Here is a 10,091-nt window from a genome sequence, read left to right on the forward strand (position 1 = left end):
TTCAGGATCCTCTAGAAATCGTATCTGATCTTTCACCAGCATAGCTTCTCACATGAATGACACATTGATATTGGTCTATATCTGCTGGCTCTCGATATTTATATATTTATATACTGTGCTCATATCATGGAACATTGATCACTAGAACGCGAATATTTATGGGAAATTTATACGTGCAGAAATATACAGAATACACAAATACAAAGATATACGAAATATCCAACATAAAAACATTCGTTACAATATTTAGTGCATAAAAACAATTTCTATTCAGATTTTATATTTTTACTACTGTTCATAAAAATATGAATATGCATAAACATCCGCAGTTTATTGATCACCAATCAGATTTTTAATTGGCCAACAAAATAATTTTAAAAATTAACGTTTAACCTACTTCGTGCAATACATTCCCATGAAAAATAGTTACGTTACAACTGTTTTCGTTGACGAATTTCTTGAAACATTAGTTGCAAGTAAGTGCAACATTATTAATCACGTGTCGTTTAAAATTCACAGTCCCAAGATACAATCAACACTGTTACTCGATAATTCAATTTATAACTTTAATATATCGTGGTCCATACTATGCCATAGTCCATTTGATATTCGATAAATTTGGTAATTCAATCGTATCGAACGAAGTCGGGTCTTCTAGCTTATGATTTTTCAGCGGACATTGTTTCAGCGATTCAAACGACGAGACTTCCTGTAATCGTTATCGCGGCAATTTTCAATTCTACCCTTTTTCGTCGCTGCCCCCCGATGACTTCATCAGAGCGTGGAACGTAACGAGATGATGCGCCGACACAAAAATGATCCATGTAACGTTATTCGCGTGCACGGCCACGTAAAAAGCACGGGACCATTTCGATTCCGTTCAATCGTTCATAAAGCGAACCAGTTTACCGTGTCACACTCTACGCGCAAATGATTTTCCCCTGTATTTAGGAAAAATATTGTCGTCCCGTCCTGCATCGATGTTTCGCTATTTTCCAACACGGATATTCCCAATATCAGCGTCCTTTATTTTTGTTTTTTTTTTCGTTTAAAATAATTTACAAAAGTCCTTAATTCCCTCAGAATGGATTGAAATTTTGTTTCGTTCCGAAACTTGATTAACGGTAATGGATTTCGAATTAAAACAAAGGATATCTACATCGAATGTTCTATGGCGAGAGGGAAACCCGTAAAACTCGGTGGAAACGAATGATACGACGTGCAAAATTTAGAAACTTTTTCAGAAAAGACAGACAAAACTACGAGAACGGAGTAGTTTTTACATTAGCGCTAACCAACCGGTTAGCGAATGATAATGACAATTTCCATGAGAGAACTTACAATCAACCTCGAACATTGCATCGCATTATGCGGTATTGCTAACTGGGGAATCGTCTAATCCAAAGTTGCCAGGCCAGATAGCGGAATTAGTTAATATGTAAAGCAGCCGGGGCTGTTGGAAATTCCAGAAATTCCGTGTCGTCCCGGAGTTTCGCTTTTCGCTTCAAACCGGACCCTCCCCTCCGTCGCCTCCTCGCGGCCTCTTTTCTCCGTGATTTTGTTTGCATTTCAACGTTATTCCCGTTTACGAAAGCGGCGACGAGCCGTTAAAAATGAAACCCGGTTAGCCAGGCAAACGTTACACCTGAGTATTTAACTATACATTAAACCGCGAGCACGTTGAATGTTTTCCAGTCTCTCGAAACCAGCTGGCAGCTTCATTTATCTGGTTTTTCGACAACAGAAAAATAGTAAAAGTAATTCTTCCCGAGAGGTAGTTAAAAATTCCTTTTGATTAATAATGGAAAATGGTACAAGTTGGAACAAGTACACGGTCAGAAATTAACGTAACCTTTTGCCGTATATAACGTGGAGGTACATTTGATGGCAGCGGTTATAGTTTCGACCCGGTAAATGAATATTAGATTTGTAACGGGGATTAGCTTGAATTTGAACTTCAGCTTCGGTTCTTTTAATTAAGAAGGATTTATATGCGATTTAACAAAACGTACATGATATTTGGATATAAGGCACTCGTTTAACATTATTTCACATTAAAACTGACAGAATTATTGAAATCACCAAATTCTGTTTTTTTTTTTTTTTTGTTTTGTTATAGAAATTTTTCATAGATTTACAATCGGCGTATTTTTGAGGATCAGGATGACTTTCAAAAGTTCATTTCTCTCTTTGCATTATCGATTATTCGTTTCCATTCCCTTGACACGAATTTTGTGCTTCAATCGCTAATAAAACCCGAAGCAGTTGTTTAAGAAATTTATCTGAAAAAGCCAGAACTTAAACGTTTCTACGGAAACCGCGAAAAAAGAAAAAAATTATCGCAATTCCCGATATTCTATTTAACCTTTGCTCCCGAAAAATCACCAACAGCCAGCTAATAATCATTAAGATTCCGCTAGTGTATTTCCACCCTAAGAAATATCCCCTTCCTAAATATCAACTCTCTCTCAAACGATCCATCTCGGAAAAAACTCGGTCGATCGCCTCGATTACAGATCGTCATGCAATTAGCGCGCGAATTCGCACCGGCGGACGTGAAAAGTATTCGCATCGTGAGGATGTCGAAACCGGGCAAAGGGAGAACGTAGAATATAGAGGGGTGGAACGTGGCGAGGGGTAGGAGACAGAAAGAGGAGAGAAAAGAGTGGAAGAGATAGGGCAAGTGGCTGGTACCACGTGCTGAATCAAACTAAGCGTAACGTTTTGGGGTTGCACGAGGGCCGAAGTGTAACGAGAGCAAAGCTACGCGGCAGAAAGGGGCGGGCGAAAGGTGGAGAGAAGAGTCGGGACACGGTATCGGTGAAGTATGGGGGCCAGAAAAGGGATGCTCCTCTCAGCAGCTTTCCCAGTAAGACGGGGAAAAGCGAGGGGTGAAAAAGGGCTGGCAGAAGGTGGTTACTCGCACAGGGAAAAGACGGCGGGACACACAGAGAAGGAAGAAAACGATGGTGCCCGGGACGGAGAAAGTTTCGGTGTATCTCGCCACGTCGTCAAGCTACTCGCCGGCTGAATAGAACGGAGGAACGAGAACGAAACCCGACACGTCAGCCGCGCCTCCACTTAAGGGAATGGAATTTGTCAACGGTTCCTCGAGACCCGTCGTATAAAATTCAAATGGCCAGAAAAGGGTCAGTGAATCGACCACTGGCTTCTAGTCTTCTTACGTTCACCTTCGGAAGTTTTAGGGCTCTCGTAATGGTCGACGCTTAATTCCGATCGACTTCGGCCGAGAGGATGGACGATGGTTATATAGGAGAAGAAGAGTTATGTAGAATGGTGAGAATGGTGATGAAAGGAAGGTGGATGTTTAAGATTGTTTTAAGAGATGTAAGAGAACTATTCTTTTTTAGTACTTGTACTTGATTAAGGTTACAGACAGTTAGGGTGAGAGGATTTTTCTTCAGATTATATCTGAGAATACTCGGGAGAAAATTTTAAGATATTCTATTATGGTCGTATTTTTGCATAATTCTGGAGAGGGAGAAGCGAACTTGAGGAATATTTGATACACGCGATATAAGGGAATTGTTGATTGTCTTCAAGTATAAAGTTATTTATATATTAATAATGTATAATATGTTATATTGTGTTTTATTTTGAAAAAAAATGGATAACTGATACAATTGAATAGCGTAGAATGTTTCAGATTTTCGTGACGAGAATCAGTTACAGTTAACGTTGTTAACTCTGAAAGAACTTTCCCAACGAGGAACAAGAAAATGGAAAACGTTAATGTGAAAATCGCCAAGAATTTCTAGACAAAGCTTCTTTTTAAGTGGAAAAATCATTTTTCAAGTGAGTATTATTTTTTATAATTAAATGTCCACCTTCATGCTGGATTAAAGGCTTCTCTTTCTTTGTGAGATAATCACTTTGAAAAGGTACGTGAAGCTTTCCAGTTATCTACAGTCTTCTGCTGTCGGTTCATCCGGGAATAGAGATTTTAATTAGTAGGTAGACGTCTTTACATCCAAGCAACCAGCCGGACTATTAATTTTCTTCTCGTACCCGTTACTCGCAATTAGACGTTTAACCTTCCGTTTTCGATAAACAAATTGTCTCTCTATCGATTCTGTCGTCCCCTTTCTTCTCACCCTACTGGGTTAATCCCACATAATTTATGAATATGTTCATAACACCCTCGATGGGATTCACGACGCGTATAGCACCAATAATAGACATAGAACTTTCACACGATAGAATATTAAATTTGTGAACGATAGAGTTCTGAATATTTGTGATCCAATATTATAGCAATTTTTATTATAATATTTTTAGTATTGCTAGAACAGTTCTGAAATGTAAAATGCATAATATACATATTACGTATAGCACAACATATATACACGATATACATTAAATACGATAGAAAACAACGCAATGCGATTCAACTCGACGATCATTAATTAAAAATATTCTAAAATCCAATTAAAGCTTCGAATCACTATGCATCTTCCTTTCGCATCTCTGACACACGAAATCCAATCACCTGCAATAACCAATCAACGAAATTTCCATTTTTAGAATATTCGATAATTGCGATAGTCGTGATAGTTGTTACCGATTCTATATCGACCCGCTTTAAACAAAATTCACAAACTCCTCGAATATTTAAATAACGATCCAGTTGACTCTCTTTCATCGCCATATATACATTTTAAAAGTGGATCGAAAGAAATATTCAAAGTTCTCGTTTCTATGCAGTTAAAGTTGCTCCATTGAAAGTGCCAGAATAATTGTCGGTTAAAGAGCCTAAGGCGATTATTAATGCGGAAATTAATACCTCGGCGTTGTTAATTATCCCGGAGGGTCGTCGAAGGAAAGGTGGAAAGTCGGTCAACGGAGTTGAACGTCGATGAACAATATTTTTCGGATCATTTTCGACTTCCTTCGTTTCCCTTAGTTCCTCGTCGTCTTTCTCAATGGCCAAACAGAGAGATCGTTCCCTTCCCTGCGGGAGAGATCGATCCGAATATTCCATAGAATCCTCTATATCCGCAGACGGTAAACTACTTTCGACTCTTTTTGCCCGGACTGAAAGAAGAAGAAGCTGGGGGAGTTGAGAGGCGGTTGGGAGCAGGTCCAGGAAGCTGCATTCAAACTCTGGAATATATATATCCCCCCTCCATCTCTTTGGCATCGGGAAAACTAACGAGAGGGCATTCCAGGACTTGGCTTAAGGAAGTTTATTTTCTTAATACTGGGCAGGGAGGGGGGGAAGGCGTGCATCAGTCTTCCGGTTAGAGTCGCAAACCCGGCATTCAGAAGCTTCATTAGGAGAAGCGAGCATTCAGAGGCCATTTGATTCCTCCGTTGGTGAACTCGCGTGACCCCCCGACCATTCTAAAGGTTTAAGAGTATCGGTGTCTTTTTAGAATTTCCTTCTCCTATTTTTTTTTCTCTCTTCTGCTCCTCCCCGGTCTTCCTCTTCTTCGTCTTATTTTAGTTCCTTTTTCGTTCGCCAAGACCACGTAACTTTTTCGAGGTAATTTTATACGGGGATGAAAGACGCATTGGAAGACGCTCTCGTAAAATTAGTTTCTAGAGGCAGAAATTGTTATCAGAAAAGTCTTACTGCTCCAATAAACCCTCACTGAAATTCACTCTTTTTTATTGCACTTTGAAAATCTTTGGAAATTGATACGACGTTGGAAAGTTCGATCAAACGAATGAGTAGATTCCCCTTCGCGTTATCGTATCAAACGTTTCACCTTTAAAATCAAGTGAAAGATCAGGCATATCATTTTGATTCACTAACGCATTGGCGAAGGTTATTGTTTTCACTAATAAGTATAATTATACATGAGCTTTTAATTATACAGAAAGACAGGTATTATTTTCTGATAATTTGTTTAAAATAATAGCCTAAAGTTACTCTTCGGCAATTCTTTTTAAAGTATGCTTGAGGGGAATATCAAAAAAAAAAAGAGGGAGAAGCTGCGATGTTTCTAGTATTAACTTCCAAAGAAGCAGCAGAAAAAGATCACAGAAAATAATTCTACGCAAGCAAACATCAAGAAGGGTAACCATCGGTAACCGGGATCATTATTTAATCCCATAAAGCAACCAGGCTTTTCTCGGCGACTGAACCTACGCGAAGGCTTTAGTTTTATCATGGCGAGTGCGTTGGAGGCGGTCGCGAAGCGCTAGTCAAAGCGACGTCCGCTCCATTTAACGCTCACCTTATTGACCTTATGCTTAATATTAACGAGGCGACGCGACCAGCCTGCTGGACACACATGTAGTTACCGTGTACACGGGGCATACAGAGAAACGTAACTAGCCTGAAGGCCGTTAACCTCCTCATTTGCAGCGCTTTGATCCAACCCTACTTTCCAGCGTTTCCCCTCTTGTGACCCACCGATCCGGCCGATCGATTCTCGAAATCGTCCTACCATCGCATCGCCCGATTTCATGCTAACTAATGTTCCCGACCCCAACCAGACGCGATATAAAATCAAATCGGTTAAACCGGATTGATTTGCATAAATAATTGCGCACATATCATCAAGACACGATCGAAACTGGCTAATTAGTAGAACGTTCCAGTGTAACGAGGCCGCGTCAAGGTGATTACCAACGACGTTGTACGAGTTAAGCCGGACACAGCAACGAGATCGGCCTTTATCTCGCCAGTGGAAATGGAATTACGGTCAGACACAGGCGTTACTAATCGAAACTTTGAAGTTGCGCTGCAACTGGGCATCCGCGGTAACCATCTTCAAAGTTTTCTGTTTTATTAATATAGAAAATGAAGAGTACCGTTGTTGACTTTGGAACTTGGTACAGTCGCGTACCAGCAATCGGGAATATAAGATTTCGGTAAATAATTGAGATGAGAAGAAGAAAGAAATATCTGGCAATAACGACGTTACAACCAGAAGAAATACGTAAAACGGGAGAAGCTAGGAAGTCCCGCATAAACCGAGTGAATCTCAAAGTTAGCCTTGGTTGCCTTTACATCAAACTGAAAGGGCGAAAGGCTAGAAGCAGTTTCAGGTCGACCGCGTTCCACACGGTAACTCCGGTAACGGGAACGAGATTACACCGGTCCAGTTTGTTTCCAGTCGAACTTAAATCTCGATCCGAACGAACTGCAGGTATTACTAGAGTTTCGCCAGGAAATTCCTGCGCGAAAACTCGGTATCGGCAACGTCACCCGGCGACCTAGAAACAATTTCGCATGGTAACGATCACGGAATTCTTTCATGCAATCGAGCGTCAATTTTCTACCCGTAATCGATCCTCGCGAACAGCAAACGAGAAATAATCGCGACGATCCAGGCCAAACGTGATAAAAGAACGTGGAGAAGAATATCGGGCGAAAGAGGAAGAGACAGTTTCATTACGCGCGGCGCGGTTACGCGGCCACCCCGTCAGGGACCGGATGACAATGCGAACGGAACGCGCAAATCACCCCCGTGGAATAGAGAACGGCCCGATTCGTTTTAACGACCGTTAACCGGACGAATGGAGAATGCGATGTTACACTTGGCGATCGTTAAAACTTAACGAAATCCAGCCCTCCCATCGTCGTGCCCGCGGCAGTAGAATGGGCCAGTATGCTGTCAGCCTGGAAATCGGGGTCAGCCATGCAGGGGAAAAGGATATAATTGCGCCCTTACTCAACGAGACTGAGTTACAGCTAGATAACCCGTACTAGTTGTAAGTGGAAGCTCTAAAGTCTAAAGCGAGGTGCTCGATAGAGAGTGAACTGATAGTTGTGGCTGTCGATAGAGTAACGGTGCATAGTATCGTATAGTCGATGAGAAATAAATCGTAAAGCGGATTAGAAGTTACAATCTGGACTTTTGAGGGATTGAAATAAAGAATTTGAGACGTTTTAGGAGATAGAAGAAACTTGAATCTCGTTCAAAGGATCGATACGTTTGGGATACGATCTTCTTTTATATTTAACGCTCGAACCGAATCTGTTAGAATAACGAGTTCTGCAATTGTTATAAATGTATAGGTGTTTGGCAAAATTAATGTTCATTTTTCTTGAAGTAGGGGCATGGTTATATATACTTATCCATTTTCATTATCCTATTTAATTATGATCGTCTAAATGTAAATTCAGCATAAATTATGTTTGATCGCCAATGAGAAAGAATAAACGCGTTCGAATATTTCCGCGTTTTATCTACGATTTATATCGTCCGTCGTCATAAAAGGAACAATCTTACGATATGAACAGTATTATCGTAAGATTCCAACGAAGTAAACATGGAGTCATAAGAAAACAAACGTCGTTCTTCGTTTTTCATTTGATTAACTGGCAGTCGAGTACAACTGCGAGAAAAAGAACGTCGTTTACTGAAAATCGAACGAACATAATTAAACACGAGATAAAAGAAACAAACGCTTGCTTGTCCTCCCCAATATGCATCAAGCTTTTTTAGAACCCATTCATAAGTTGGTGTTATATTTAGCAACGCAAAAACCAGGAAGCGTGTTCTTTCATAAAATAGAATACACCGATTTTGCTTGTACCAAGAACGAGATCTAATGAAGAAAGAACCAACGATGTACCAACTCGTTCCATTTTCATTTCAGAGTTGCAGAGCTTTTCGTATAATTAAGGTAGCGCGTGGATGCAAAGTTTTCACAGCTGTAAATTAAATACGTCACCTGTGTACATTAGAGTTGCACATCAGAAGTTTGAAGAAGCCACCCGAAATGATACGAGCTCGTTGTTGTAACGAAACGAGCGTGTGCGATATGTAATAAATCTTATGTAGTTGCGCGAGTTGGAAAGTATCGTGACGAAGATTCGCGTGGTTAGTCCCAGTTTGGATCGAGGGACATTTCCCCTGGTGAGAATGTCTGTTGGTCTAACCCCCTGGAATTAAGCCTTTGGGGCTGAAACTACGAAGGGTTGATACATGGAGAGCTGGAAGGTTTTTATTGCCCAGGTCGTGAACGGAGAATTGCGGCCTGTGTATCATGAGGGTGACAATGGGAACTTCGATGAGTATGTCGTTTTAAATTAAACCGCTTTAGCGGTGCATTTATATTAGGCTCGTTCGGCATTATTAATAAAGATCACGCGACTTGATATTTTTATTAAGTAAATCTAGTATTCGCGATTTGTAACCAACGTTATTTTCGTCATATGTAATATGCAATTAAAACTTCAACATCATTGTGGATGAGATTTCACCCATCTGAATTCTATACTTTCCTACTTTTCGTTTAATGTTAAAGTGTATTTATTCGCCTCGTTGGATTTCTAAAATAAAAATAAAATATAGCAAAATAAAATTTCATCCATGAAAGCATTAAGATTATAGATTTTCTCCTGGTTGATCGACATTTTCCATAAATAAGTATTGGCAGAAGAAAATTTTCTCTCCCTTTCTCTCCCGTTATATACACAACGATATCGATCGTTAATAATAACGTAATAACATACAAATTAACTTTAATGGAGAAAAAATATCTAGAAAATTAGTGTACTAGATAAAAGTATTCGAATTCTCGGATGATCGTCATTCGATGGAGATTCTTCTTCTATTTGGGGGTCTGTTGTCAGCGTGAACAGCTGAAACTTCCGATAAATCCCATAATCCGGCATGTCACATTAGAAATACGAATTTCTCGTGTTGGCGTTGCAACGGCACACGCTTTGCAGAAAGGAAGATCGCACTTCTTTTATATTAGAGGGGGCGTTGGAATCCCGGAGCTTCCAAGTAACGTAACGCAGACAAATTACACGTGGCAAACCATCCCTTGGTCCGTTCTTTGTGTGCGCACGTGTACAGACCGCTCTATAATTGGCGATACGTGTGCCGCTCACCATGGGGTGATTCCTCGACGGAACGGAGGAGCAAAACGAACAGCGTTTAGCTTATTTATGACGCCATTTTTGGGATTGCCAGCTTAAACGCGCGGTCTATGATCTCTAAGGCGTACTGGAAAACGCTGGAGGGTCCCTTGAATCCAACGAAACATTTCCGTTGCTGTTATTTGATATTCAAATAACGATGGGGATTTTTGTTTATGCTGTGATTAATCTTAATGCCCTGTCAGTGGCACGAGTTTGAATTAAAATCCATTACGACATTTCC

This window comes from Bombus fervidus, chromosome 4, assembly GCF_041682495.2.
Source record: "Bombus fervidus isolate BK054 chromosome 4, iyBomFerv1, whole genome shotgun sequence".
NCBI lineage: Eukaryota > Metazoa > Arthropoda > Insecta > Hymenoptera > Apidae > Bombus > Bombus fervidus.